Raw genomic sequence first — 26,022 nt, 5'->3', positions numbered from 1 at the left:
TGAACGAATAAGAAATATTCCATTTCAAGTCACTTTCCAGCCATTTTGTTGGTTTTCTATCGGCAGAGAAAGTATTTTAAGAATTTTCTAAATCTTGTTCACTATAACCTAGTGCATGGTCTTTGTGCAAAGAAAATTCCTGATGAAAATCACTTCTGGAACTACTCTATGAAAGTATGTTCATTATTCCTTCACTTAAATTCCATTTATGTGAGTTACTTTAGGTCTCAAGTAAATCTAGTTTATCATTACTTTGAAAATTATTAATTTGCATCCATGACAAATAACGAGGGTGTTTGTGGTTATTATTAGAACTCTTATCTTCCACATGAATGTCAACATCATCAATACAATCATCATACTCATCATCTACATCAACCTGCTCATGATTATATGGCTGTGAAGTATTCTTAATTTTTCCTTTAATCACTGCGGCCTTTTCTCCAACATGATTTTCGATATCAATGAGAATTGTAAGCAAAACGAAGGAAAATCATCTTATATATGTTAAAAATCGTAAGGTACATTTCAAAAAAATAAAATCATAACAAGTCAAAATCCACAGAAACACCTTACAAAGTATCAATAAGGTTTTGTTATGCAACTAGCTCGCAAAAAAGAAGAAAAGATAGATCAACGACCTCAAAATCAACCTCTTCGAGGGGGAAACCTCCTTTACATTACACAAATGAACAATTCTTGGATGATACAAATGAAAAGGCCTCCTTTCTATATATAGGAGTCTAAGGGGTAACAATATAATCAGAGTTGACATAACAATAATAATGTTAGGGCGCAACAATAACAATAGTGGGCTTCTATCGAGCACAGTAATAATAATAATATGGGGACAACATGGGCACAACAATAACAATAAGGGGCTACAATGATAATACTAATAAGGGAATACACTATTATTATCGGGACCTAGCATGCCCCTCTCCTTCAGAAAAGTGTTGTTCTCAACGCTTGAGTAGTTATGGATGTTTTTCTATAAAATTCTCATCCTCCCATGTGGAATATTCAGTGGGTAAATTCTTCCACTTGATGAGATACTTTGAAATTGATCGATTTCGCAGTTTTTGAGTTCTTGTTTCTGCGACTGCTTCACATTCCAATATGATTTTTCCTTCCTCTTCAAGTTCTGGAAATATTTTTTGAACTAGGAGCTTGTCACCTATAACCTTATTTAAGCATGAAGCATGGAAAACTGGGTGCACTCAAGAAGCTGTAGGAAGCTCCAATTTGTATGCCATAGTACTAATCTTTTGCAACATCTTGTACGGACCATAATACTTTTGTGATAATTTACTATCATTCTTAGATTTCTTGAGGGACATTTGTTTGTACGGTTGTATCCATAGAAATACCAAGTCACCTACATCAAAACTTCTTTCGTTGCAATGTTGATCTTCCTGTTGTTTCATTCTATTCTGTGCCAAAGTGAGGTTATCCTTTAAGAGTTGGAGAACTTGTTATTGATGCTCGATGTGATCTTCCACTTCTTAAACCTTAGAATTTTCTCTTAAATATGATGTGATTGACGGTCGATGGTATCCATAAAGTGCTATAAATGGGGTCATTTTTGCTGAAGTATAGAAGGAAGTGTTATACCACCATTCAGCCAGAGGCAACCAATTGAACCATTGTGTCTGTTTATCATATACAAAGAAATGAAAATATCCTTCAAAACATTTTTTTACTATCTTAGTTTGCCCATGAGATTAAGAATGATAAGAAGAGCTATGAGCTAACTAAGTACCCATACAAGAAAATAATTTTGTCCAAACATTTCCAGTGAAAATGGGATCTCTATCACTTATAATAATCTTTGGGTTTCCATGTAGCTTTTGCTTTTGAATTGTTTCCATAAATGCACTAGAAACTGTACTCGCTTTAAGTGGATGAGATAATGCACAAAAGTGTGTATACTTGGGAAGTCTATCAACTACCACCATGATGACATTATTTCATTCAGACATGGGTAAACTTGTGATAAAATCCATTGAAACCTCCTCTAAACATTGATTTGGAATGGATGAAGGTTGTAGTAGATCAGGGGTCTTAATTGTTCCAACTTTAGTTTGTTGGAAAACCAAACATTCTGCCACAAACTTTTGAATATCAGATTTAAGGCCATCCCAAAAAAAATCCTTCGTAACCCTGCGGTAAGTCTTAAAATATCTTGTGTGCCCTCCTAAGGGAGAGTTGTTCAATTTGATAACAATATCTTGTTTGAGTTAGGAACTCTTAGAGAGGTATAAGTGATCTTTGTACCATAATGAATCATTTCTCCAGCTAAATGTATCAAATGAACTGGGATCTTATTGTAACTTTTGAACGAGTGCCCACACTTATTCATCATTTTTCCATTTATCCCTTGCTTCGTTTATCCAATTTGGTTGGATAATAGAAATGATGCAAAGCAATGCTTCCACATACTCATCCTTTCTTGAGAGTGCATCTGCAACAAAAATTTGCTTCCATTTTTTGTAGATTATTTCAAAGTCATAACCCAACATCTTTGTGACCCATTTTTGCTACTCTTATGAAGATAATATTTGTTCTAAAAATTATTTAAGACTATCATGATCTATTTTTACCTTGAAGTTTCTTCCCATTAGGTAAGGTCGCCATTTCTTAAGTGCATGTAGTATTTCCAACATTTCCTTCTCATAAATAGCTTTGTGTAAATACTTTTCTTTGATTGGATGACTTTCAAAAGTAGTGGGTCTTTCAAATTGCATTAAAAAAACACCAATTCTATTTCCTAAGGCATCACATTCCACAATAAATGTTTTTGTGAAGTCTGGCGTAGCTAATACTGATGCTTGGCACACTTCCTCTTTAATATGTTCAAAAGCCTTCGTTGCTTCTGGAGTCCATGAAAATGCATATTTCTTCAATAATGTTGTTAGAGATGTTGTTATTCTTCCATAATTCTTAACAAAATTATGATAATACCCTTCCAACCCAAGAAATCTTCGCAGATGCTTTATGGATGTGGTGATTTTACCTTCCTTAATGGCTTCAATTTTGCCAGGGTCTACCTTAACACCTTCATGAGATACAATATGACTCGTATATTCCACCTCTTGTACTCCAAAGAAACATTTGGAGGTTTTTCCATATAATTGTTTCTCCTCCAATAGTTTGAGCACCCTGTCAACATGTTGAACATAATCCTTCCCAGACTTGTTTTATATTAGTATATCATCAAAAAATGCAAACAAAATTTTTCTAAGGAAGGATTTCAAAATGGAATTCATCAAACCTTGAAATGTAGAAGGTGCATTAGTAAGGCCAAAAGGCATGATAAAAAATTCATAATGACCCTCATGAGCTATAAATGTTGTTTTTGGAATGTCTACAGTCTTCATTCGGATTTGATGATATCATGAATGAAGATCCAACTTGATGAAGTAAATTGATCCATGCAATTCATCAATGACAAGAATGGGAAATTTATCTTTAATAGTGAGCTTGTTGAGCTCCCTATAATCTGGACACATGCGCCATGATATGTCCTTCTTGTGCACCAATACTACTGGAGCAAAGAAAGAACTTTGACTAGGTTGAATTATACCAGCCTCTAGCATTTTTGCAACCATACGTTCACTTTCACTCTTTTGGGCATAGGGATATCTATAAGGCCTAATGTTTCGATGAACATTTCCTGAAATCAAATGAATAGCATGATAATGATCACAAATAGGTGGGAGGCCTCTGGGATTCTCAAATACCTTCGAATGATTGTCCAATACTTTTTGGAGATCTTGAGAAATAGATGATTTTGATGTGGGAACATCTAGTGAACATAATTGTAAAATTACACCATGTTGTTCATTCTTTAGAGGATTTGTCATGCTGTTAGATCTAATTATCTTTCTCTTTTTCCCTACGACACCCCTTAATTCAATTTCCTTTCCTTCTGAAAATAATTTCAAGAAAAGTTCTTGAAAGTTAAAAGCTATCATACACAAAGATTGTAGTTATTGGACTCCTAGTACAACATCAACACCACCCATTGGAATGGAATGTATTGGACTATTCAATACATATTCTCCCATGGATAGCTTGATATTATGGCACTTTCCAGAGCAATTTATGGTTCTTCCATTTGCAACCATCACTTGACAATCTGGTGCTGGATATAGGAAGCAATTCAATTCCATGGCTATCTTACAATGAATAAAATTATGGGTACTAACTGAATCAATCAAAACTATTACCTTTTTCTTCTTAATATGTCCTTCTATCTTAAGAGTTAGAGGAGTGGTAATTCTGGCCAATGCATTACAAGATATGGTTGGATTCATTTCTTCTTTCTCTAGGGTTTGTTCCTAGCATAGATCCTCTTCTTTTGATGTTTCTTGTCCCTTTTCTTCCTCCTCTTCACAATCTATGTAAAATAATTTCTTCTCGGCACACTTATGACCTTTAGTGTATTTTATATCACAACTGTAACAAAGCCCTTTTTCACTTTTTTCTTCCTATTTTTGTGGTGTCAACATTGTAGGTTGTGGAAGGCTAGGTAAAACAACAATTCCATCTTTATAGTTGTGAGTGGTAGGCTTCCGTGTTGCCATAGTTTGTTTTCAATATTTCTTGCCAACTTGAATGCCTTCTCCAATGAATCAGGTTCCCAAAGGAAAACCTTATGTTGGATGTTACCCTTTAAAGTCCCTATCAACACATCAATCATATGCTCCTCTAGAATGTCTTTTACCCTTATATTCAATTTTTGAAAGTCCTCAATGTGCTCCGTCATTGAACCCTTTCGTTTGAGATTTATTAATTGGCTCAAAAAGGTGTTGCTTTTTGTATCCTCATCATGTTTTATCATTTCTTCTGTAAAAAATTCCCAAGTGACAATTTCTTTAGGAGAGAAAATCCATCGATACCATACAAACTGATTTGGTTCCAAATATAAAGTTTCAATGCATACCTTTTGTGTGTTTTGGGCATTATGGAGATCAAAATACTGCTCCATCTGAAGTATCTATGTTATGGGATCCTTTCCATCAAACTTCCTAATATCGATATTTGGAGCATGGTGGGTCTTCAATCCAACATTAGATTCTATGAAATCATGATTAACATTTCTTCATTTCTCATCATGAGTTTCCTTTACTACCCTTTCGCCATTAGTAAGAATTTCTTGTAGTAACTTTGTCAAAACTATCTTCAAATCTTCCATGTTGCCTTTACGTTTGGCTTCTATACCATCCATCATAGCCTCCACACCATCCATATTAGCTTCCACACCATTCATATTAGCTTCCATGCCTTTCTTTAAACCATCCATCTTAGCTTCGATTACCTTTTGTGAGAGTGAAAATTTTTGCACTTGATCTCTTAATTTTGATATATCATGTTGTATTTCTTCCTCTTCTTCATGAGTCATGGTAGATATTTCAGGTTGCTTACTAGGTGTTTCCATTTTCTTTCTTCGAGGAATCAATTAATGATAATTTTGCCTCATTATTCCCTTTGAATCACTTCAAACTAATTTTTCAAACCAAACTTATGCAAATTTTTAGTAAACACTACACACCTTTTTTTGCTTTGTAGGAGTTTGATATTGAATTTGTTGTATCTCTATTTCAGATCTCCAAGGTATAAACTTGTATATTGTGGTATCACTCTGAGTCATCTTTCTAACCCCACCATTCTTATCAATATTTGATTCTTCAAGAAAGATTTATGCCAAATCTCCCATGATGACCTGATTATAGACTACTTCAGTAGAGCGGACTTGTACGACCTGCCACATGTCACTATTTTGACCTTCAAACCTGAAAAGGGTACAAAGTAAACTAATGTCTATTCTATTTATGTAACCTCTTATGAAATTTAAATCTAATTCTCAAAGAGAAAGTTATGATGATTTTCCCAAGGTTTCCTGTTTGGGATGTAATTCGGGAGCCTGCAAAAACCCTAATTTACTTGGATCATATCTCCGAAATTATAGTGAGACAAGATCTGAATTTGGAGCCATGGTTCATAAAGATTTCGGCACAAATGGGTTTTAATGTCGTCCTCTAAACGTCGTAGAAAAAACATTATAGTGAAAATTCCATGATGAACTATTTGGACAGCGAAACCCTAGAATCTAAACCTCTCATACCAAATGTTATGCAACCAACTCACAAAATAGAATAATAGATAGATAAACGACTTCAAAATCAACCGCTTCAAGGGGGAAACCTCCTTTACATTACACAAATGAACAATTATTGGATGATACAAATGACAAGGCCTCCTTTCTATATATAGGAGTCTAAGGGGTCACAATATAATCAGAGCCGACATAACAATAATAATGTAAAGGCACAAAAATAACAATACTGGGCTTCTATGGGGAATAATAATATCAATATGGGAACAACATGATCACAAAAAAAACAATAAGGGGATACAATGACAATACTAATAAGGGAATACACTAGTATTATAGGGACCTAACAGGTTCATTACAAAGTAATCACAATCTAGACCATTGCAAAAATTCTCCATAGATATAAACAAATATTGTTGAACCACTGTCTAATCAATGAGAATTTTATAAGTGGAACATTTTCTGAATTATTCATTTGATATTCATTATAGAGTACATATGGTTTCATTAAAAAATGTGCAGTTGTAATATTCCCAAACGAAAAATGGACACTACGTAGAGAAACTACATTTATGAGAAAGTGATACTTTGCTATAGTATAAGGAGTACCTTTCCTTTAACATTGTCCTTCCTCCTATATTAAGATAATTTAGAGGAGGACATTGGGCTACATACAGACATGTTAGAAGTAAGTTTAAGACAAATATTTTCATATTAGTTAGTATATTGTTTCCTATGTATGTACATGCTTCTAGTGACTTATTAATTAATGGTTTAAATATATAGTAAATATATTATAGGTTTATAGATAATTAGAGAGAGAATATAAAAAGAAAAAGAATTAGATAAGATGACACATATATAAAGGTGATATAAAAACTAAATAATGTAATTTTGGTCTATCTATTTGTGCCCCATCTTGATTCGACATTCTCCAACATACCTCATATGTTGGTTATTGCACCCTTGAGAGGATGGTAGTGAAACCTAATTTCTCATATATGTCAATTATATAAGTGAAATTAACGTTAAGAATTGTAGTTTAACATAGGCTACAAGGTTGTGAGTATTAAGGCATTGACCATAGGAAAATTACCATGCAATGAATCTTTTTGGGTTTTTATTGATCGCTTAATGTTAAATTTGTTTATTTGGCTTCAAGATTGGGATTGTTAAAGTATTGACCATAGCGCAACTATGCAATGAAGCCTTTTGGGTTTTTATTAGTATTTAACATTATATATTTTATTTCCATTTAATTTTATTTTGTACTACCATGCCTTCACAGAGGGAAGTTTAGTGAGATTAACCAAAATCAAAAATATATCTAGATATAAGAAAAACAAGGATCTTTGAACCAAACACCCAAAGTCCTTCAAGATATTTTTCAAGGTTAAGTGAAATAAAAAAATCCTACCTTGAATATAAGAAAAAATTAGATCTTTAAACCAAACACCAAGAGTTCTTAAAGAATTTTTCAATATTAAGTGAAATAAAAAAATTGGAACTTGAGTCCCTTCAAGAATAAATAGAACCAAAAAATGGGACCTTGACTTGTTGTTATGCTTGAATCTTGGTAGTTGCATTTTCAACCAGATGTAAGTGATGGTTATCCCATGTAGCACACAATTTAGGGTACTAGAAAGTGATGTCACTTCATTGTACGACTAAATAAGAGTAAATATAGAAGGTGGTAGGATCACTAGCATGAATTGACACAATTGGTTATTTAAGTGATAATCCATAATAACTCTCCAATTTAGATTTTTTCTTTATTTCATTGTCCTACCCATTAATAACATCCAATATGTAGAAATATTTGTTGATGATCTAATCCATGGATCTAGGCAAGCAAGCCAATGATCTTATGCATATGAAAACTGAAATGTTTTTTTGACTTAATATTGAAGATACATATAGGATTTATGGATGTGAGTGTACTTAGTGGCATGATCGACAATCAACCCTTACTGCCTCATAGAAAAGTATGCAATGACTTATATATAATATGAAAGCCTTTACAAATTAGTTGTTTATTGATTTGAATGTGGGCATAAAATTTTTAAATGTGGCAAATTTTGCAACAAAATCATACATGGCATGATGGAAAATATCCATTGATAGGCTAACCTTTGGTATAATCCAAACTTGTTAAACATGAAAATATATCTAATTTCAAGGATTGGTATTCTCATGATAAGTATAAGCTTCATTGAATATTGAAGGAATCTCATTAGGCATGGAAGTACTAATACTGATTTTAGTCTTAGGGATATGGATATTTCTTTGAAAATCGCATTAATTTTTCTATCATAGAGGCGAACCAATACAAATCCATTTATTTGATGACGAAAAAGTGTTTTTATCATCATCAAAAATCAATGTAGTGTAGCATGTGTTTCAATGTTATTCTTCTACAAACTAAATTGTTATTGTTTTCTTTGCATTAATTTTTTTATTTGGGAAGAAAGGTTGGGTATTAATTAAAATTGGACTTTTATTTCTCCACCATATATAATTAATCTGATTTTTACTCTTTATACTAAGAGGGGGGTTGGGGGGTGAATTTGTATTTCCAAATCAATAACTTTTTACATTTCACATTAAAATTTCTATACGTGACTTTACTAAAAGTAACCTACATGTGTACGCGACTATTCATAAGACAAACAACATATATCTAGTAAACATATGATTTAGTTAATTCATCATATGTTTGTCTTCAGCCAATGCATCTGTACTTTATTAAACATTAGATAAATAGTAATCGTGTGCTGTAATAACAAAACAAACCATCACACAGAACCAACACACATGAACACCAAGATTTAAGGTGGAAACCCAAAGCGGGAGAAAACCACCTGCTGTTGTTGTCTCTGTCTTATTTTAATATAAAAAGTATTTACAAGTTTTATAATGGTGCAAACTTTTTCCACTACGCAGGCATCTACCTGCTAAAGGCTAAAACCTTCACTCGTTTTCCGGCTTCTACTGGAAGGGAGATCCAACCGCCTAGCACTTTTACTTGCTGATAAGTTTACTAGTAGATAGGTGCTACCTACTGAATGATGAAACCTGCACTCGTTCTCTAGCTGCTACTGGAAGGGAGATCCAACCCCCTAGCTCTTGTATTGGTTGATATGTTTACTAGTACATAGGTGCTGGCCTACAGAAGTCTACCACCTTCACTCTTCCTCCAAGTACCACGTTTCATAACTTTTTAGCCTGGATGCTCCTGGTATACATCAACACAATATGTAGGCCATGTTTCATCAAAATTTCATACTGGACCCATCAGTAACATTGAAGAAAAAACTCAGTCACCCCTGTAGTACAACCATCAAATACAACTGCATCAACCAATCACTAAAACCCAATCAGCTCTGAAGCAAATGTCAACAATCAATCTGAACAGTCAAATCACTATCACCAGAAGACGGAGCTGAACCCAGAACACTGCATCAACAACCAAAATCAACTCCAACCACAAAAATCATATATCGTAATATATATGCTACTTCAATGAGGACAACCTGCATGTATACGTCACTTTCAGTAACCCAACCTTCGTATACCTCTACAGATATTGAATCATAAAAATTTTGAGCCAAAAACTGTCCTAACTAAAGACATTCTGAAGATCTATTGTCATATTATAAAGTTCAAAACAGATAGCAGTAAATATCACCCTTCTTACTCAATCAATTAGTCAACTAGACTCATTCTCCTTATACAATCAGTTTTACTTCATATCTAATGAAGAAATCATTGACAAACAATAGTAAAACAATAGCACTAATAAGATAGATTAGTGATTTATGAACAATAGGCCCTTAGTTTACATACGCTACTTGGAAGTGCCAAATCCGCATGTATACGCACCTTTGCTGAGGTGAACTTGCGTATAGATATGCAAATAATGACTTATAACTTTCACAACTTTTCAAGACTTCAGAAATACCAAGATCATACCATATAAAGGATAAAACATGTATTAGCACTCAGATCTAGTCTATCCATTATGAGGTCATAAAATGATAAGTCATTTCAGGTCTCATTATCCTGATCCAACATTGTATCCAAGGGTGCACAAGATATTTCAGATCTATATCATAACCATAGCCCTTACAACACAAAATATACTTCAGATAGAATTATTCGTGAAAAACCCTTTCACTTGAACACTTAACCCTTTGATCTTCTCCTCCTTATATAATTAGATCCTTTTTCAATACCATGCACCAAAACAACACTTACAACCTATTAGTGTTAGTCTTTGCATCCTGTCACAAGTGATCAAATGGGCTCTTATCATGTCTTGTTAGGGTCCCATAGTCAAATTTTTATCATTCCATTAGGTCATCATGCAAAAATTTTGTCACTGGATGTAGTCTCATGTTTGTCTCCAATCCTTTCAAACAATTTTTATTCCTTGCTAGCTCATATCACCTTTGTACTGACTGTACTTCAGTCATGAGTTGTCTTCATCATCATATTCATTTTTATCATGATTTCATTCAGCCAAGGTTCCCTTTAGGTTTTAGGGTTTCCAAGGTCTCCATTAGGTTTTAGGGTTCCCAAATCATCATTTCAGAAGCTTTCATCATCAACTTCAGGTTGCATTACATAAAATCCAAGTAAGTGGCCTTGTGTTTACCATATTTGTCTCACAGTTTTGCTTAGAAATCTCATTTCCCTCTCCTAGGGTTTTGAGGACATTTTTCTCGGTTTCATGACCTCAATGGTAAAAATATCAACAAAAATTGTATCACGGTGCTCATAAACCTTCCCCTATCCTTAATATACCTTCCTAAACACTTTCAATTAGTCCTATCCCTCAACATCACCATTTTCCCACAAACCCTAGCCTATTGCTACAATTTTACACTTTTCTAGGCTAGGCCTGTGTTTTGCTGTTTTGAACGGCTTCCCCTAACTCAATCCTTGGAATTCAACTTTCCCCTAATTCCTAACATTCCCTTCCCACTTCCCTAAATTTCCCCTAACCTATGCCAACTCCCTAACAAAGTTGTCCCACTCCCTTTCCCTTCACCTTTCCCCTAGGGTTTCTAAAGTAAAAAAAACATGATGGAGGAAGAAAGGAATGTCACAGAAGACGACGAAAACCCTAACAAAACAAAATGACAAGGAGAAGCTTGATTTACTTTATGAGGCCTCCCTCATGGCATAGCATATCATATTATAGCTTCACTCAACAATTTTTGTCGTTTTCAAATTTTGATGTTTTTTTTACTGTTTTAAAAAACACAGTGCAAGTTATAAACACATTACCTAGATGTTGAGCTTAGTGTGGAGACCTCCAAATGGAAAGTGGCTTCGATATTTGGATTCATAATGACTTCCACATGCAATTTTTACTATTTTCACTCAAAAATTTGAGCTTCTAACAGGTAGAAAAGGAAAAAATCCTCAAGAAATCACCTTTCTGCCTCCTTTTTCAGATGGACGCTACACTGAACGAGTCACCTTGGGAGAATAAATATTTGAAGGCCTTACCATGGGTATTTTTCAAAAATTCAAGATTTTCTAGAAATTAGACAGAAAAGGCTAGTTGACCATTCTCTCATATTTAAAATTGGACGTTTGGAACACACCTAAAATTGGCCTCAAAGTTGGAACTATGCTTATGACAAATTTCTGAGTTTTTATTTAAAATTTTCACTATGTAATTTCTCAGGTTTTTAGTTTGACTTGGTCAAAGTTAAACTCATGATGTAACTTCAGTAGTTCAAGTTTTATATGATTTCATCATAAATAAATAGGCATGATAGCTTATTTTTATGCCTAATTAGGCCTCATAAAAGAAGCAAAACTCAAATCAAAGTCCAAGAGAAGAGTGTGTGTTTGACCTTCTCACTCTCTCTTGTTGGTTGAGATAATCGTGGAAACAGTTCCATCACTTAGGAATTCGACTCCTGAAGGTGGGGAAAGTGTTTCATTGAGTCTATATATACCGTTTCTAATTTAGAGAGAAGGGTTGGAATTCAGAGGAGAGACTTGTATTCCTATGCTTTCATACAGTTAATCAAGGAGCAGTTGCAACTATTTTTTAGGAATACATGTTCAGTGATTTTTTGGTGTTGTTTACCTTCTATATCAGTTTTTTATTGATGAATTCATCTCTATTAACATGATTTTCTTTGTTCTTGTTATTTTCCTTACAATCATATAGGTAGAATTCTTTGATTCAAAGCTTTGTTTATGTGGAAAATCATGTTTATGTATCTTTTCTTCTAGACTAATGAATTCATGCTAAAACATGATCATTATGATCTCTTAATATTTTAGACCTCTACACTACATTGACCAAAATCTTCAATTCACCACAAAACATTGTTTTCTTTCTCCTTTTTATGCTTGTTACTACAAACCTTTAACACTTTGAGCTAATTGCTTTCTCTCATCTTTGGTCCAACAACCTAAAAAACCCTAAATTTCCAAATACTCAAACAAGACTTATACATCAAGCCTAAAATACATTTCTTTTCCAGTTATTCAATGAGAAATCCTTAGAGAGATCCCTTGTTGGTTCAACAGGGCTAGCTGCTGGACTGCAAGTGGTTTGAGGTTACCTCTTTTGATCTCTTCCTCGGCCTGGGAAATGTAGAGGCTAACACAACCTATGGTATTCTTAGATGGGATCAAGTAATCATTATTCCACTCAATATTGTGGGCTAATACCATGGCATGGACCCTTGGTATTCTTTAATCTTAATTAACCTTACTTTTCATCCCATACACGTTTTTTTTTAACTTGTGTGCATACGTATACACTCCTTTTATTTTGTGTACCCACGTGAATGCGTTACTTGGATTAGGGTAAAGAACATATACAACTTAAACCATTCTCTTTCCTTACATTATTGATTTTGATCAGTAATCCGTTGTCCCGTCATCATGTTCTTCTGACCATTACTTTGTTACCTCTAAATGGACCTGTTACATTGAGTTTCCCTTTATCATTTCTAAATTGATTCCTCTGAACTGCCTTGCATTTTGTCACATTTGTAAACATTACTACCATGCATTTTGTCACATATTGTTTATACCTTTATCACTTAGTCCATTCATCAAATAGGTTGTCATCAAGGACAACTCATCAGGTAGGTTGCTATCAAGGACACCACCAACAATCTCCATGTATCAAACTTATGATTCTGAGTTGTAAACCTTTGACCATCATTATGTTCCATCATTTTTTCATCTCTCATATGACCTGCAGATTCATCTAGTTACCATATACTTGTTCTGTTACAAGTGAGTTTCCATCAAGGACAACACATGCATCATAATGCCAACAATCTCCCCCTTTGGACTTGATGGCAACCACTTTGGTGTTTGGTCACCACAACCTATAAATAAAATCAAAACATCAAGCTACTCTCCAAACACCACTCTTCAAACACCAAGCTACTCTCCCCCTTTGACATCAAGGGAAAAGGGTTGACCAATGTTAAATGAAGACTTCCATATCTAAATTATTGAATATTGACATTGATCATGCTCCCCCTAGGCACATGTTGAATTCTCTAATCAAACTCTCCCTTAGTACATGCTGAGATGCACTATACTATCCATGCTCCCCCTGAGAACATACAAGGTTTGTAGAAATATTTTTCAAAATAATAACATGAGTCTATAACTCAACTATGTAGGTATGACCTTCCTATCACCAGTGACTCATACATAAATCAATCTTCCAACCAAGTGGGGATATAAATTTGACTCAACCACCCAACCAAGTGTGATTACATAGTTGACATGATCTCAAAAGTCCATACATGACTAAATATGACAATTATTACATCATAGGTCTTTACATGACCTTTACATCAAATGATATAGATGACATTTATAACAAATACCAAAGGCCTAAAGAAGACTATGATAGTTATCAGCAATTATCATAGAACATATATGATCTGCACCATAAGCATCTGTCAGCAACATGAAGAATATCATCCTATATATGTCCATCATTAATTCACAAGATAAGACAATGTAACTTTAATATCATCAACCTGAGACAAAGTATTCAGTATATAGATATCAAAGCATCCTCTTGATCTTATCAAGATTGACTTTCTTCATTTCCTTAGCAGAAAAATCCTTAACATAGCCTTCCATGAATCAACTAATCATATATCATATCTCCAAGTAGTAATACAAAAACCATTCACATCATATCTGATGCAAGATCATTCAGCTAAAGGAAAATCATTGTAAATAGTAGACATAGGGGGTCATGCATTTTAGGAAATAGTTTTCCTAAGTATCAAGTTAAGGCAATGTTTAGGCCTTTAAGTGTGATTTAATTAGATAATGGGAGAATATGTAGAATCTCTCAAAAATAAATAAATGAGAACATGAGTGGTAGAAGTCAAATCCAACTCTTAAATAGTTCCATGATTCTAGGAACAAGAGAGAGCTTTTAGGCATTAAATGGGAAGTTGATAAGAATACTCTTCTATTTTAAAATGGACGAAAAGATGGAATGGATAAAGTCTCAAGGAGACTTATCTACCACATATGTATGCATGCAGAGAGCTTTAGGGCTTTTGTTAGAGGGGTGATCGGATCCTCAAATGATCCAATCCAATGCATTCTTATAAATAAGTGAACCTGCGTGTTCAATAGAAGGAGGCTACTAATAGAAAATCAGGCATGTGTGTGTGTGTGTGTGTGTGCGAGACCGAAGAGTCTCAAATGTAATCATTGATTTTTATATTAATATAGGAAGAGTTATTTCCTGACTATGTCAGAATATTAAAGTATTCTATATGTGATTACAGTGAATTCGTAGGCTCTGTACAGGTACAAACAGAATTCTGAAGGACGCGGAGGGAGGGTACGATTCAGATGAATCGAAATGGATCATTGAATCCATTGGAGCCGTGCAAGAAGGACAAAGATCAAAGGAGTATGAGGAGTTTAAGTTCAGGAGGAAGAGCGAACTGTGAATGAGCATAAGGCTGAAACCTTTAAAGAACCCAAGGAGGCACAAAAACCATTGAAAATGGCGTAAATTCTAAGTAAAGGGATGAGCAGAGAGTTAAAGAATTGATGGTCAGCAACCATTGGATCTGTGAAGATCAATGACTGAGATCAAATTGGGAAGGAAAACTATCGCATCGGCAGGGTCATTACATAGTTTAACTCCCACGAATGTAAAAACCCAAATTACATTAAGAAATGGTGAAAACCAAAGTCAGGGTGAAGTGCTGGACTTGAAATATTTTAGGGACTAGTTTATTTCCCCAACGGGTTCGAAAAGTTATCGGATTGGTGTGTAGAAAAGGAAGGAGCCGAAATTGAGGTTGAGTGATATGTGATAGCGCAACCTAATCTCAACCGTCAGATCACAGATCAGATCGATGGTCAAGATTTGATCGCAAATAGCGTATCGGCGCTGGCGAGGTTCAACGTATCGGAGGAGTGGTGACTAAAGAGCAGACCTGACAAGGTTATAGCGGCAATTGTATAGCTTTTGAAGTCTGATATATGTATTTTGAGTGGGGTTCCTATGTAAACTTATGTTGCGTTAAAGTTATATGTTAATCCTCTGATAATCGCATATCAGAAGAGGAGGGGATACGAGCATATATGTGTGACCGTTGAATAAGTCGACAACTGACTGCGAATGAGGTATAACCTCGGGGTCTATGCAAAACCCGTGTAGTGGCGGAGAAAGTTGTGTTTTGAGCATTTTCCCTTTATACAGGGATTTTCTAATGAAGAGCGCCAATAGAGTATTTTTATGTTAATATATATATTAACCAAGGTCGAGAGGATTGGTTATATATATATATATATATGTGTGTGTGTGTGTGTGTGTGTGTGTGTGACTAGAGGCTTAAATAAACGTGAAGCAGGGTTTTTAAGTCCTGAATACAGAGATTTAATGGAAGGCTTTGTTAAAGTCTTATGTGAAGGTTATAAGAGTGGATAGAGTCCCGATGGAGGGTTTTAAGTGGGGTGATTGAAGTTCCGTTACAAAGGAACTATGTAAGAGGGCCACTTGACCATTTATGTTCTGAAGATTTAACTCCATTGTAGAGTTAAATACCTGAGACAGTTGTGGATTCATTATTGTATTAGTGCATACTGTGGGTATGTGTGGGTGTTACCCATACCCTGCACCAATATCATGTGTATGTGAAACTACCATAGTGATCATTCATGACCACAACATCATCATCAAATCATCGTAGCAGGAACTGCATGTTATTTTCACAACAATCCTCAATATATCAACCATGTATCATTACAAGGGAGTCTTCCAACATCCCACATCTGATAATCATCAGACGTGATAAACATATGTGAGAGCCAAACCTGTCATCATAAAGTAAGAATTCATCATCATTATGTGACTAACTAAGCCAAGTCTCCAAATAGCCATGTCTTCATGAAAAACTCATTTGTCAAACTTTCTTGATACCATGAAAAGCAACAATCCTCAACCATGTGAGAGCCAAGAACTATAGGAATCCTAAACCATATGAAATTTATGTATCTTTGAAGGCATGATGAAAACAACATAAAAGAAATGAGTGACACTTATCATCATCAAATAATGAATTTGTGTACTCAAGCTTTGTTCTTTTCCTTGAACTTTATGAATATCACCATGTAAGAAACATAACATATGTACTATATGCATCATCAAAATAATCATTTGAATCATCCATAAATCCGATTTGAATAATAACTATGTGGCTCTTGAGCAATATAAGTATCATATGAGATTTCATCATAGGCAACCCATGATCGCAACATAGCATGATGTATCATTTAAACACTTCAACAACATAAGTATCCTCACCATTGATGAGAATCATTATGTACTAAATACTTCTAAACATATTGCCAACAATGAGTTATTAGAAGCATAGCATATTCTCCCCCTGGACCTGTGCCAACTATTCACTATTAGATATGATCATTGCATATATTAGAAAGAATCATCAAGGCATCATCATCAACTAGTTATACATCAAGTCATCAACAATTTATGAGGGTCAAAATCACTTCTAAATAACATCCACAGACTATAGTCATCAACCATGAAAACAAAAAAGACAACTGATAATTGTTTGAACCATATCATACCCTTTTTATGAGTATGTCCCACTGCTTCTTCATCAAACCAACATATACGTGACTGTACAGTTTCTAACTCGCGAATATGTGTGACTTGTCTTCAAAATATCTGCATATGAAAATTGGAACACTGAAATTTCATACTTTCAGTTTCCCCTAAGTGTGTTATGATTGTACCTTGTCCTAGAGCTTTTGCTAAAACATCAGTTCCAAGAATGATCAGAGTCTCCATTTTTCTCTTGTCTCTAGTCATGTGATGAGCACATCTATTTTCATCCTCGTCTTTGAATGATCAGAGAGAAAGATCACACCTTATTTGATCTTCCTTTTCTTGATTCTTGGTGGATTCATCTTTTTCAGATTTTCTGATATTAAAGTACTTATTTGATTGCTTACCATATTGCCTACGGTGATCCATAGACTTATTCCTGCATTCTTTTCTACATGCCCAAACTTGTTATAGGCATAACATATTATATGTTTCATATTCCTTCTATAGAAATCAATGGATTTGCAAATAACCATATTGCAAGAAAAACAATATCCCTTAAAGTACCTAGAAGTTGATGATATTTATGTGAGATGGTTATTAGCTTGAAACATTCTACTTCTGCACCTAGCTGCAACATGTCCAAAATTATCACAAATAGAACATTCAACATTATTCATTAGCGGAAATAATCAATTAACACTTCCATAGTTAGGAGTAAATGATTTTATTTGAAGACATTCTTTCCCAGGTTGTGGATGGGGTTGACCTCTTATCTCCTTGTTGAGCATTTCAGATTTTGCATTATAATTCCTTACCTCAGTTTGTGAGCTAGATTCACCTTTAACAGTTTCATGAAAACCAAGAGCAAATTTGATGACAGAAGACCTTTGACTAGTAATAATATTATCCAAAATCTTAGTACTATATTGAAATCATAAAAGTTTATCCTTTTCTTCTAATTTACCTTTTAGGATATTTACCTCAACCTGATATTTCTCTTCCTTTTCCAGATGCTGCTTCTTCATGATTTCTTCAACTTTTCTTCCTTATTCCACTTGTTGTTTTAATTTGAGAACCTCATTTTATTATTCTTCAAATGCTTGAAGTAGTTCCTCATTCTTCTTATTTGAATTTCCAAGATCTTCTTTTAGAGAGACGACCAGAGCTTCAAAACCTTCACAGTAGTTGGTTATTTCGTTTAGTTCCTTGGTTTTTGTATCATTTTCATTCACTTAATTTCTCAATGATGTTACTTCATCCTGCAACCTTTGACATTGATCTTCCTTTTCCTTTTACTACTTCCTTATTTTGTTACCTTCCTCCAATTGATTTTTTACCCTGGTAACCTCTTCTTTGAAGGTACACATCCTTTTTTCAAATAGATCTTGTTGATCTCTAATTTTATCTGTGAGCCTTTTTTCTTCTACTTCTATTAGATTTCTTTCACTTTCACTAATAAGAGCAAATTCGGTTGTTTCACTGTCACATTCATTGTCTTCAATATTGCATCAACAAAGAAATGTATCACCAGAGGACCAAAAATTTGTACCTCATAGTTCTTTTCATTTTTCATCTTCAATCTAAAGTGATTTTGAATCTAAATAATTTCTTCCACCTAATAGCCAATTGTCTCTCCCGCTATCACTACTCCTTTGAGATGTCTTCTTCTTCTGAGGTTCTTTCTTCTTTTGCTTCCTTCCCATTTTTAGAATGGATCTCCTTCAAGCGATCAATCTTCTGCCAAAGGACCTCCTCTGATACCAATTGTTGGGAAAAATACTAAGAGGCAGGGGTGAATCAGTATTTCCAAATATATAAATTGTTACATTTCACATTCAAATTTCTATACACGACTTTACTAAAAGTAACCTACGTGTGTACATGTATGTTTTTAAGAAAAATAGTGTATATCCAGTGAACTTATGATTCAGTTAATTCATCATATCTTTGTCTTCAGCTAGTGCATCTGTACTTTATTAAACATTAGATAAACAATAGCCACGTGCTGTAATATTTAACAAAATTATCCATCACACATAAGAAACACACATGAAAACCAAGATTTAAGGTGGAAACCCAATGTAGGAGAAAACCACCTGTTTTTGTTATCTCTGTCTTCTTTTAATAAAGAAAGTATTGACAAGTTTTGTACTGGTGAAAACATTTTCTAGTACACATGCATCTACCTGCTGAAGGCTACAACCTTCACTCATTTTCCAGCTTCTACTGGAAGGGAGCTCCAACCCCTTAGCTCTTGTATCGACTAATAAGTTTACCAGTACATAAGTGGTGGGCTACTGAAGGCTACAACCTTCACTCGTTCTCCAGCTGCTACTGGAAGGAAGCTCTAAGCCCCTAGCTCTTGTACTGGCTGATATGTTTACCAGTATGTATGCGACAACCAATAAAAGGCTACCACCTTCACTCTTCCTCTAGGCACCAAGTTTCATAAATTTTCAGATGGATACTCTTGGTATACATCAACACTATATGTAGGCCATGTTTCATCAAACTTTCATACTAAACCCATCAGTAACATTGAAGCACAAAATCAATCACCATTATAGTGCAACCATTAAAAACAAGTGCATCAATCAATCACTGAAACCCAATCAACTCTGAAGAAAAAGTCAATCAATCAATTTGAATAGTTAGATCACTGTCACTAGAGGACATAACTAAACCCAAAACACTGCATCAACAACCAGTATCAAGTACAACCTCAAAAATCATATATCAGAATGTATACACTACTTCAATGAGACCAACCTACGTGTATACACCACTTTCTATACCACAACCTACGTATACCTCTACAGACACTGAATCATAAAACTTATGAGCCAAAAAATATGCTAACCAAAGACATTCTGAAGATCTACTATCATATTATAGAGTTCAAAATAGATAGCAGCAAAGATCACCCTTCTTACTCAATAAATTAGTCAACCGGACTCAATCTCCTTATACAATCAGTTTTACTTTATATCTAATGAATACATCATTGACAAATAGTAGTAAAATAGTAGCACTGATCAGATATATGAGTCATTTCCGAACAACGGGCCCTTCCTCTACATACGCTACTTAGAAGTGTCAAATCCACTTGTATATGCGCCTTCACCGAGGCGATCTTGCATATAGATCTAAAAATAATAGCTTATAAATCTCACAGCTTTTCAAGACTTCACAAATACCCATATCATAGAATATAAAGGATAAAACATGTATTAGCACTCAGAGCTAGCCTATCCATTATCAGGTCATATAATGATAAGTCATTTCAGGTCTCATGATCCTGATCGAACATTGTATCCAAGGGTGCACAAGATATTTCAGATCTATATCATAACCATATCCCTTACAACATCAAATATACTTCAGATGGATGTATTCATGAAAAACCCTTTCATTTGCACACATAGTCCTTTGATCTTCTCTTCCTTATATACTTAGAGCCTTTGTCAATACCATGTACCAAAACAACACTTACAACCTATGGTATTCTTAGACGGGATCAAGTAAATGTTATTCCACTCGATATTATGGGCTAATACCATGGTATGGACCCTTGGTATTCTTTAATCTTAATTAACCTTAATTTTCATCCCATACACAATTTTCTTTCTATGAAACCGTGTGTATATGTATACACTCCTTTTATTATGTGTACATGCGTGTATACACTATTTGGACTAGGGTAAACAATGTATACAACTTAAAACATTCTCTTTCATTACTTTCTTGATTCTAATCAGTAATCCTTTGTCCCATCATCCTATTCTTCTATTCCATTACTCTGTTACCTCTTAATAGACATGTTACATTGAGTTTCCCTTTATTATTTCTGAACTGATTCCTTTGAACTACCCTACATTTTGTGACATTTGTAAACACTACTGCCATACATTCTGTCACATCCTATTTATACCTTTACCAAGTAGTACATTCATCAAATAGGTTGTCATCAAGGAGAACTCATCAGGTAGGTTGCCATCAATGACAACACCAAGAATCTCCCTGTATCAAACTTCTAATTCTGAGCTGTAAACCTTTGACCATCATTCTATTCCATAATTTTGTCAGCTCTGATATGACCTGTAGATTCATCTAGTTACCATATACTTGTTCTGTTACAAGTGAGTTTTCATCAATGACAACACGTGCATCATAATGCCAATAATTTTATTATATTTATTTGATCAAACCTACTATATGTTGGTTGCATCATACTACTTCAAATTATTATAAATCATAATATTTATTTCTTAGATTTCAACTCTTACTGATTTCAACTCTATCATCAATCTGATTCAATTTGATATTATATATTCAAGGCTTTTCCCCTTTAAATATTCTATATATGATCATGGTCTTTTCATTTCAATTAGGTTTTTTCATGCTTTCGTTATTATGTAGACCTTTTAATAATGACTTTTAAGAAGCCAAGCATGAAGGGGGACATATCATTTTTCAATAATGGAATGGAGGTGAAAGGGTAAGGTGGAGAGTGTTATGTATGAAGGCGATATGGATCACTACCTCTAAAATCCACCTAGTGATACAACCTGGCAATTTGATATTTCATTTATATGAGAAAATTATGTTCTACAAAGTATGGCAAGGCAAAAGAATAAAATAGAGGATTATGAAGTGTCATAAAGTCCCACTTTGATAAGGACCATTGTCACCACTCACTAAAGCCATAACACCATCCACCTAGATTAATTAAGTCATGGTACACCATCAAATAGTTGCATTCTGCTATCTAAGAAGTGAGAAGACATGTGATACATCATAGTTGAGCCTGGATGAGTGTTTGAGAAGAAAAATGAGTGAGTGTTTTGGAAGAGTGAAGATCATATGTAAGTAAAGGAATTCCAATTATTTCAATAGCATACACCCTTTGGGGTGGCTCTTCAAGTAGTTACCCCTTAGGAGGTAATATATCTCACTTGATATCCTTCCATATAATGAGAAAAACCTATATATATATCTATAGGGGTGTGTGTATATATATATATATATATATATATATATATATATATATATATATATATATATATATATATATATATATATATATATATATATATAAAATGAGTGAGAGTTTTGGATGAGTGAAGATCACATGCAAGTAAATAAATTCCAATTATTCCAATAGCATACACCCTTTGGGGTGGCTCTTCAAGTAGTCACCCCTTAGGAGGTAATATATCTCACTTGATATCCTTCCTTATAATGAGTAAGATTCTATATATAGAACTATCAACATGAGAAAATCAAATGTTCTTCAACATATACACATTAGGATCTTATATGCATCTAAGGAAACCTTCAAAAAGAAGGTAAGAATCCATTTCGCATACCAAACTCAATGCACCCACTTAAGCCCATGTAATGATTTCTTCAATTCACATAATAATAAAGGGTATTTGTGATACCCCTATGGTTGCTCCATATAGATCCCATCACCAAGATCTCCACATAGAAAAACGTTTTTGAGATTCATGTGGTGAACCTAGTGATGGGAAAATAATATGGACAATCATAAGTGATGGAACAAGAATATGGACAACCATTTAAGGAAAGGTATATTACACTATGTTAATAATACATACATGGTATTTATTTAATAATTTTGTAGTGGCTTACATTAGTAATCATTTTGTAAGGTGGGAAGGACAAAAATTGACATCATGGGATTGGTTATCCTAGAAAATTATTTGGTGGTATTTATAATATTAAAAGGCCTTTTTTTGTGGCTTTGGATCCACGAGTAGTTACCCAAGTTGAGATATAATTAATCCTATTTCACTTCATGAAATAGGGATCACACAAAATGTTAGGATGAGGGTGTGTTTGTGTTAGTCATCATATCTAAGCATCAAATATAAAATTCTATGCTTCTTGTGAAGGATATTTAACTTCCATGTGGAGATAAATAAATATTTTGTTGAGGGGAGAAAATATCTCAGATAAAGAGGATACATATTTTTAAATTTATGTTCAATGAGGAATAATTTAATGAATAATGCATTCTAAACTATGATTTTAATGACATCTCATTAAATTCTTATTCGTGTTTGGGATATAGTTACTCATACTTGTTATTGAATTGGAAGGATGCTCGATATGTGTTACAATATGAAACTAAGACTATAAAATGATGTTCAATATGAAACTTAAAATATAAAATGATGTTTGGAATTTGTGCAATATTAGATGTTGGATTTATTCTTGATGAAATTAACCAACCTAATTAAACGTTTTGGATTATATTCCTAAGTATTATAACATGAGTTCATTTGTTAAGACAATTTCCCAAGGGCATTGATTTGTAAACTGCCATTATTGTTCCATCGAGGCAATTCATCACAACAAATCTTGTAATATTCCATCACAATAGATATTTATTTTTCACCATTTTCCCATAATCTAAGGCATTTGTAAAAATGAATATATTATTCATTTTATTGAATTTGTTTTTTATAGGGATCAGAAAACATATTAAACATGGTTAAAAAAAGGACATTATGCTTAGAATTTTCTTCTTCTCCCAATCCAAGACAAGAAGTGATTACTTATGTTCTATACAATATTTCAATGAAGAAATTTCTCCAAAGCAAAAGGAATGGACCTGGAAGGAAAAAAAGCAATGAAACATATTATATTGCACTGATAGAAGGTTTAGGAACAACTAGGGAGTATGGATCCAACGGAATTGAAGTCTTCACCAATTCTAAACTTCTGTGCAACCATATGAAAGACATGTCAAAAAAGGGAACTGAAAACAACTGGTAGAGAAGAAAAAAATATTGCTAGTCAATTTAAATCATTTAGCATTTCATTGTTAAAATGTTAATGGGAGGTCTAGTGATGTATTGTATGGGGCAATATCAATTCAATATTTTTTTGTGAAAGATGAATTGGTGTCAAGAAGCACTCCCTCAAAAGTTATTGTTGGGAATTGTCATATATCTCTGATATGTGCGTGTCTTTTAGTTATAAATGTGATTTCTTTAGTGACAAAGTGTGCCCGCACTGCGTATTCACAACTTGGTGAATTATTAGGTGAACTACCAGGAACTGACATGTTTAAAAAAAATTGTATTTAATTCTCAAGATGTGCACTTCAACATTTGTGTTTTTAGTCTTGAGTATATTTCAAATGAATAATTTATACCAAATAATTTTGGAGAAACCATAAGAGAGCTACATTTATTTGTCTTACTAATAATTTTAAATCTTGATCTTTTTGAATAGTAATTTTAAATATTTTTAAATGCATGATGTAAATGTATGTATATATGTATATATGGATTAAGGGTTTGGATCATCACATGAGTAGTCACCACTTGATTTTTTGAGGCATAAACAAGATAGAGAATCAACTTAGTCTCGAAAATCGACTAGAGGATGACTTTCTATGCATACCGATGAGATTGGTCGTGGATCAAGGATAGTATCATATGAATCAGGGGAGGGTCATCATCCATTACATAATCATCATGGTATATATATGGTTATGTGCAAACTTAAATGATATTCATAGAATCATGTTTACATACATATTGAATTATTTTTTCCAATTTAACTTTATTAATTTATAATAAATCTCATCTTTTTTAGGAGCCTCTCTCGATAGGTCAATGAGAGTATCAGATCAATCAATGGAGGACTATCGTTCACATCATCATGGTATGGTATATATATGTTTATGTGTATTTACATAAATTATAAATATGTAGAATCATATGTATATTCATATTGAATATTTGTCAATTTAACTTAATTAATTTATAATTTCTATTTTTTTAGAAGCATCTCTCACTAGGTCATCATGTGAGGGTGCTCAACATTCTCACTGTGGCAAAAAATATCAATCAACTCATTTACTTGGGCATGATGGTGCTCAACCATCTCTGGGTGGTCGTGAATCTCAATTAGATCACCATGATCCTCCTCATTTTTGTAAATTATATAATTTTATTTTTATTTTTTTCTTTATTTTTGTTAAAAGAAAATTGTGCATGTAAATAAATAGTATGTGTATGTATATTTTTCATTTGTATTAATACATTGAAATGTTTTAATATTTATGTAATTATATTGAAGAAGGGGGTGAAAACATTGACCAAAGTCAACATAGGAGAAGCAGGGAAATTCGAGAAGAAGACCATTTGCCAGCTACCACCTATCCATCTAATATTCTTGATGAGCTTCCTTGGGAAATAAACATCCAATAGTGTACGTAGCAAAGGTGCACAACTAATTATTAAAAATTGAAGAAATATCTTGGGAGTTTGGAATTCCCTGCAGAGATTTGTCAAAGCTTAGAAATAGTTTTTCACTCTCTAAGTAAATTTCTTGATATTTACAAGAACCTTGGGCAAACAACTAATGGATTCATAGATATGATGAGGTGTAGAAAGGAAACAATGATGAGTCCCAATAAATGGGTCAAGATAAGTAGGAGGGTTACAAAATAACATACCAAATCTATGTTTAATTTCAAAGGAGGAAAAGAAAGATGCTCAAAGTGCAATATTTCAAGAACCCTAAAATAGCCCACCATTTGTATGATAGGTTCCTTGTAGTGTATAGAAAGTTGCATGGAATGGCAAGGTTCAACATTATTTTGAAAAATTATTTTATGCATAATTCGTTTTTGGTATGAAACCTGATTATACTGACCATCCATCTGAATTTCATGGTACTCGTAGAGGTTGGACATATGAACATAAAGGTGCATTATGGGATGCTAATTTTCATCGTCCTCTGC

This window comes from Pinus tabuliformis, chromosome 9 (assembly GCF_031772625.1).
Source record: "Pinus tabuliformis cultivar Carrire ecotype Pingquan chromosome 9, CPIR1, whole genome shotgun sequence".
Lineage (NCBI taxonomy): Eukaryota > Viridiplantae > Streptophyta > Pinopsida > Pinales > Pinaceae > Pinus > Pinus tabuliformis.
The sequence above is the reverse complement of the archived record's forward strand: the minus strand, read 5'-3'. Positions refer to the sequence as shown.